The sequence below is a fragment of the Miniopterus schreibersii genome (genome assembly GCF_964146895.1).
Source record: "Miniopterus schreibersii genome assembly, chromosome: 8".
Classification (NCBI taxonomy): Eukaryota; Metazoa; Chordata; class Mammalia; order Chiroptera; family Miniopteridae; genus Miniopterus; species Miniopterus schreibersii.
In genome coordinates this window covers 13024305-13030767 of record NC_138109.1, presented here as the reverse complement: position 1 = coordinate 13030767, position 6463 = coordinate 13024305, and the positions used below count along the sequence as shown (strand labels likewise).

At 49.0% G+C, this 6463-nt stretch overlaps 1 long non-coding RNA gene across 2 annotated transcripts; it reads right to left on the bottom strand.

Moving 5' to 3' along the window:
• Nucleotides 1-2537: 2537 nt before the first annotated feature.
• LOC308561107 lies at nt 2538-6185 on the bottom strand. Of its 2 annotated transcripts, none has more exons than XR_013999434.1 (3): nt 6115-6185; nt 4400-4496; nt 2538-2789 (listed from the first exon to the last, which is right to left on the bottom strand). It is a non-coding gene; the product is annotated as an uncharacterized lncRNA (long non-coding RNA). The 2 variants fall into 2 exon arrangements; XR_013999435.1 differs by having other exon boundaries at nt 4400-5048; nt 5804-6133.
• Nucleotides 6186-6463: the final 278 nt, after the last annotated feature.

Below are 6463 nucleotides of genomic sequence, written 5' to 3'. Positions count from 1 at the left end.
CTTGGTTAACTATTCCCTGGAAGTTTCACAGGCGGAAACCTTTGACGAAGTTTACAAAGGGCCGGGGAGGGGAAGGGGTCATTGTTTCGAAAGCATTTTGCTGCTCCCGCTTATCTTCAAAGTGGCGATTGTCAGGGTAGAAGATGGGAGCGCCCTACGTGCTAGACTTCACAGGCAGGGAACTTTCTGGCACTCGGGCGGTTTTTCTGGGCCGATAGACAGTTACTTAGCGTTAGGAACAGGCTCTCAGGCAGGCAGGGAACGGGGCCAAGCGTAACTGAACAGGTTGCTGTCTGAGTTCCTCTGAAAGTTACTCTCTCATGCAGGGGAGGGCTGAGCCCTCAGGAACATTAAGCTTTTGTCCAAACCTAACAATAACAGTTACCGGGGAGGGGCGGGGATCTGTGCTAATTATTAAAACGAAAAAGAAAGAATAAAAAGCCAGAAGGGAGAGGGAGGGAGGGAAGGAGGAGCCCCCCAGGAAGATGTAGCACACAGGCCCACAGGGACAGGCAGACAGGAACGGTGACCCCACTGAGATGGAAAAAGCCAGCAGGGAAGCAGGGAGCAGCAGCTCCGCTGCAGGGACAAGGTTGCCAGTCTCAGGTTCGAGCACCACCCCCTCTGCTTTCCCAGAAGTAGCCAGCCGGCCTCCTGGCCCCGAGCCAGGTCTCAGGGTCTTGGCACGGGGACTCTGTCCCTGCACCCCTGCCCGGCGGCCAGCACACCTGGGAACCACTGTCAAGTGCCTGGGGGCCTTCCAGGCCTGAAAGGAGCCGTTAAAGGCAGGTTTGGAAAGAGCCAGGCTGTTCTTACCAGAGACAGAGACTTGGTTCTCAGATAACAGAGGCCCCACCCCTCCTCTAGGAGCCCCCCACCCTAAGGGCAGCGTCCCCACCTCATAGGAGCAGCAGGGGAAGCTGAAGCCAGAAGGGAAGATAGGTCATCACCGTGGGCTCTTTCCAGGAGGCTCTGCCCCTGGGTTGAAATCCCAGCTCCCTCTCTCTCTTTGCGCCCTTAGGAATTTCCTCGCAACCCTCCTTAGTTGAGATATAATCTACTTACCATAAAATCCACTCTTTTGACGTGTACAGTGTTTAAAAAATATATCGAATAGACAAAGTCATGCAATCATCATCACTGCCTAACTCCAGAGCAATTTCATCACCTAGGAAAAGAAACCCCATACCCACCAGCAGTCAGGCCTCCGTTTTCTTTCCTTCCCCAAGCTCCTGGCAACGACCATGCACTTAATGTCTATAGACTTGAGTATTCTGGACATTTCCTATAAATGGAATAATAGAATATGCGGTCTTTTGTGACTGGCTTCTTTCCAGTAACATGTATCAGGATGTCATTCCTTTCACTACTGAAGAGTATTCCACTGTGTGGATGTACCACCTTTATCAGTTGATGGAAAGTTGAGTTGTTTCCACTTTTTAACTGCTATGAATAATGCTGTAAGGAACATTCAGGTACAGTTTTTGAGTGGACATGTTTTCAGTTCTCTTGGGTACATACCTAGGAGCGGAATTGCTGGGTCATATGGTAACTTGGTATTTAACTTTTTGAGGAACTGCCAACAGTTTTCTAGAGCAGCTGCACCATAGGAACTCCATTTCTTAACCTCTCTGAACCTGTTTCCCAATGGCAAAGCATTAGTATTGATACCTTATAGAATGGCTGATAAGAAGGCTCCAGAAACCTTAACATTTGAAAGGCTCACATGGAGTAGAGGGCCTTGTTTTACTTTGTGAGGCCCCAAAGGAAGAGCTAAATGATTGAGGGAAGTTACAGGAAGGTAGGTTAATTTAAGGAAGGTATTTCTAACTGGAATTGTTCAGAAACAGAATTGGCAGCCCCAAAGTGTAGTGAGAGCTCATCACTGGAAGATTCCAAGCAGCATCTGGAGGCCCACCTTTCCAGGATGTTGGAGAGGGGAGACTTTCAGGGGAGGAATTGGTGTGGGTGATCTCAGGGGGCTCCTCATATGTAACCTTCCGTAGTGGATGTGGGCTATTGTCTCAACAGCATCCATTCTTTGAGGAGCCACCCTTTTTCTGCTCCAGTGTTTGGAAGGGCTGTCAATCAGAGTGCTCCATTCGCCCCTCCTACCCCAGGGGAGGGCATACAATCCAGGCTAATTAGAGTATCCCAATCTCCCGACCACACTGATTGGTTCAAGGAATGGCATGTGATCCAAAGCAGGCCAATCAGAATCTGTTTCTGCTGGAGCCAGTTCATATCCACACCCACCCTTAAATTTTCCAACTTGATAAGACTGAAGAATTCTTTTTTTTGCTTAAGCTAGTTTGGGGGTTCCTGTCCTTGCTAATAATGAAGTCCTAAATACCATCACTCTATCAAAGTAGGTCTCCTTGTTCTTGTATGAGGGCCTGCCTCCCTCCAGCATTGCATTTAAACAACAGCAAGGAAAACAACAGGCAAAGCTACAATAGTTTCAAACCACTTAATCTTTACTTGAGACTCTTGAAAAAAATGCCAGAAGGGATTCCAGTCCTAATACCAAGCAAAAAAGTTTTAAAATCCATTATCTCCACCTCTCCATGCAGCTCAGATTCACAGCAGCTGGCCCCTCAGCTTGCTCCTTTCAAACACCCAAACCCCAGTTAGCTCTTAGCTTTTTCCAGTGTCCATCGACACAACCTTGCTGGGCCCTTTGCCCGCCCAGGCAGGACAGGAGGAGGCTGTGAATCCTCATACAGTAATGTGGTTTTACAGATGTTATTTTCAGGGTCAATGGAAGAGGCATGACTGTAAAATCCCATCTGTGGAGAGAGGCATGACTGTGAAATCATACTTTCAGAAGATACTGAGGTCTTTCAACCACAAGTCACATGCCAAGTTCAGCTTGGTACACATTTAGTGAGTGGCTGAGTTGTTTGGGGGCATCTGGATTTGTGTTTGACTGAGCCCCAGACATTGAAGGTCTGTTACTCTTCACTGAGTACCTGCTATGTGCCAGGCCCTGAGGGTGTATCCAGGAAAGAGAGATATTAAGGCACAAAAATGATTTCTAGGAAGTAGTGATTAAGTACTACCAAGGAGTCTTATATGGGGATTGGAAACAAAGTTGGAGTTAAGGAAGGCTCCCTGAGAAACATTTACCAACACCACCGTTTCCACCTAATAATCTCGTCCAAAGAGGAAGCTGGCACTCGGGCACACAGCTCGCCACTTGTGAGAGTTTCATGCTGTGATCTTTGCAAATCAGGAAGTGAAAGGGGCTGCGGGGATTTTATTTTTGTCTGACCTTAACCATCTGGAGGCTGAGTAGCAGTTGTTTTAAACCCACAGGTTTTGAGGACAGCTAGACTGAGGTCTGAAACCCAGCCCTGTCACTCATCAACTGTGGGACCTTAGGCAAATAATGCTACTTCCCAGAGTTTCACTTGTTAAAAGGGGCTTTTAATACCCACCTCAAGGGATTGTTGGGAGTATGAAATGCTGTCCTACAGGTAAACTGGAGTGCCTGCTGCACTACAAAGACTCAATAAATATTAATGCTATTGAATGCTGTTTTAGATAAAGAGATTTCAAGAGAGACGTGCCCATCTTATTGAAGAATGGACTTTTTATCAGTATTTGAGAAACTGAAGCAGCACACTGAGGACATATGTAGAGCCTATGTCCTGGTAACTGGCTGAGATTTTCTGACCTGCATCCAAGGTGGCTTTTTTTCAAGGTTTTGAGAGATGCAACTTGCCCAAGTTTGTGGATGGGGCAAAAGCAGGTTCATAACTGTTCATATAGAAAATAATACAATAATTAATAAATAATAATACAAGAATACACTGTGTTTTGCATACTCACAACTTTTGTGTAAACCTACTTTTGCCCCACCCTGTATTGATGTACCAAGGCACCCAGACACTCAATTTCCTAACTTGAAATGATGGGGTGGAGGGAAAGGACGCAGGGGAAAACAAGCAAAAAGAGTGGGTGCCACATTCGGACTAATGTCACACCAGCAGGGCAGATGCAGCAGGTGGCACATGAAGGCAAACCTGTCCCCACTGAAGAACTGCTCCCAGTTCAGAGGGATTCTTATGGCTGCTTGACAGTCATAAGCAGAGTGGCATGGAGTTAGGGCAAGGAAAGCGACTTCATTTTAAAAGCCGGCAAGCCAAGAAGACGGCACACTAGAGTCCTAAAGAACCATCCTGAGAAAGTACAGAATTTAAGCTTCTTTTCTGTCAGGGGAAGGGGGAAAATGGGAGGGGCTTGAGGTCAGGAGGTCATTGGTGACCACAGACATCTGGACCTTAGGTAAGGTCCAAGAGGATTGTGAAACTTCTTTGTATTGGTCAACAAACTCTGGCTGCCACTCACAAGGTTCCTATAAATCTTTAAATAAACAATCTGTTTTTCTACATACCTTCCTTATCTCCTTTGGGACATAGTTTCAAGCAGGGAAGTTGTTTCAGGAATTCCTAGGCTGCAGGTTAGAATCCTTCAGTGATTAGCATACCTACCTGCAGGATTAAGCAGAAGTTACCAACTGACATGTTAAGGGAACTGGGCAAGCTCAAGCAACATAGAGTCAGAAAGTCGGATAATTTTATTCTATTACAAAGTCACAGTGTCAGAGGAAATTCCAAGATACTTAAGTGTGCCTCCCACACTTCCATCTTCCTTGTGCGTGAAGTCCAAGCATGGCCACTGTGAGCTCCCGTGAAAAGGCCTGATTGAGCTGAAGGCATGTGGCCAATCCCAGAACTATCCTGAAATTTCTGAATGTCTGCACCCAGGGCCAAACTCAGGGCAACTTTGGGATCCACTAAGTTCTTTGAAAATGCATTCTCTCTCCCAAGAACTGCTGGGATCCAAGCTAGAGCCAGCATCTGCGACAGATATTTCTCTCTGCTACCCGCATGTCTGGTCCCAGTTCATGGGCTTGGTCACAGCTGCACAGCGGTCACCAGGCCCGTATCAGAGGCAGTGTGGAATGCGACAGGCCTGGGGCTGAATCCAGAATCCAGCACCTGCACAGGCTCTCTGGGTTCTCAGAATGGCAGTTTCCTCGCCTGTAAAGAAGAGGCAATTACCTCCTTTTAAGGGTTGTGGAAAGGACAGAACAGAACATATTTAATAAAGGAGAGCGATGATCATTTTTAGAATAAAAGTGACCTTTCTTGTTGGAAAAGCAACACACAGATTATTGAAAAACTTAGAAAGTAAACATGAACAGAAAGAAGAAATTAAAAAACAACAACAGCCTGGCCGGGCGTGGCTCAGCGGTTGAGCATGGACCTAGGATCCAGGCCATCGGGGTTCGATTCCCGGTCAGGGTACATGCCCCGGTTGAGGGCTCGATCAATGACTCTCTCCATTGATGTTTCCATCTCTCTCTCTCCCTCTCCTTTCCTCTCTCTGAAATCAAAAAAGATATATTTAAAAAAACACACACAAACCAAAAAACCCAAACACCTCACCACCCAGAGATAACAGCCACTAACATATCGGTGTATAGCCTCTCAAATCTGTTACCCATGCCTCCAGACACACATTTTTTTAACGGGCCCATGTTTTGGTGCTTCTTTCCTGCTCCTGAGTGAATGTATTGTGCACGCCCCTGAGACCACTCTGCACACGCTGGGGCAGCAGCCTTTTAAAGGACTGCAGACCATTCTGCGGTGAGGCTGGCTCCGTGATTTGGAAGCAGTTACTGAAGTGAGGGGTAACACACCACAGGCTTTGGCGTCGGGGGACCAGCTTTCCCAGGAAAAGCCTATTAAGCCCTGGAGGTGCCCCCCCCCGTGTGAAAAATACAGAAACTAACAGGACCAAACCCCTGGATTCTCCGGGCAGGTGGATGGGGGGCGGGGGGAGATTAAAGTAGATGGCGTGTTAAAGTGCTTGGCTCCGTATCTGGCGCATAGAACAGCTCAGATCCCGCAGCTGCGCCTGATCAGGGCTTTGTTTTTGAACTGGCCTTGAACTCTTCTTGGTCCTGCAAAAAGTCCCGTCTCGGAATCCCCAACTGTGGTTATTAATAATAAACAGTTTTCCTGCCATTTCTTCCCCCCTACACGGGTTTATTGTTCCCCCACTCCCACCTCCACCCCCACCCCGGGATTGGGCAAAACGAACCGAGCGCAGGCTGCTGGGGAGCTCGGAGCAGGGCAGGCACTGGGAGCGGGGCGCGGGGCGCGGGGAGCTGGAGGCTGGGAGCGGGGAGCGAGGAGGGGGGAGGGGGGAGGTGGGAGGTGGGAGGTGGGAGCCGGGAGCCGGGAGCCGGGCGCGGGGCGCGGGGAGCGGGGAGCTGGGAGGTGAGAGGTGGGACCTGGGAGGTGGGACGTGGGAGGTGGGAGCGGGGAGCTGGGAGGTGGGACCTGGGAGCTGGGAGCGGGGAGCGGGCAGCGGGGAGGTGGGAGGTGAGAGGTGGGACCTGGGAGGTGGGACCTGGGAGGTGGGACCTGGGAGGTGGGACCTGGGAGCG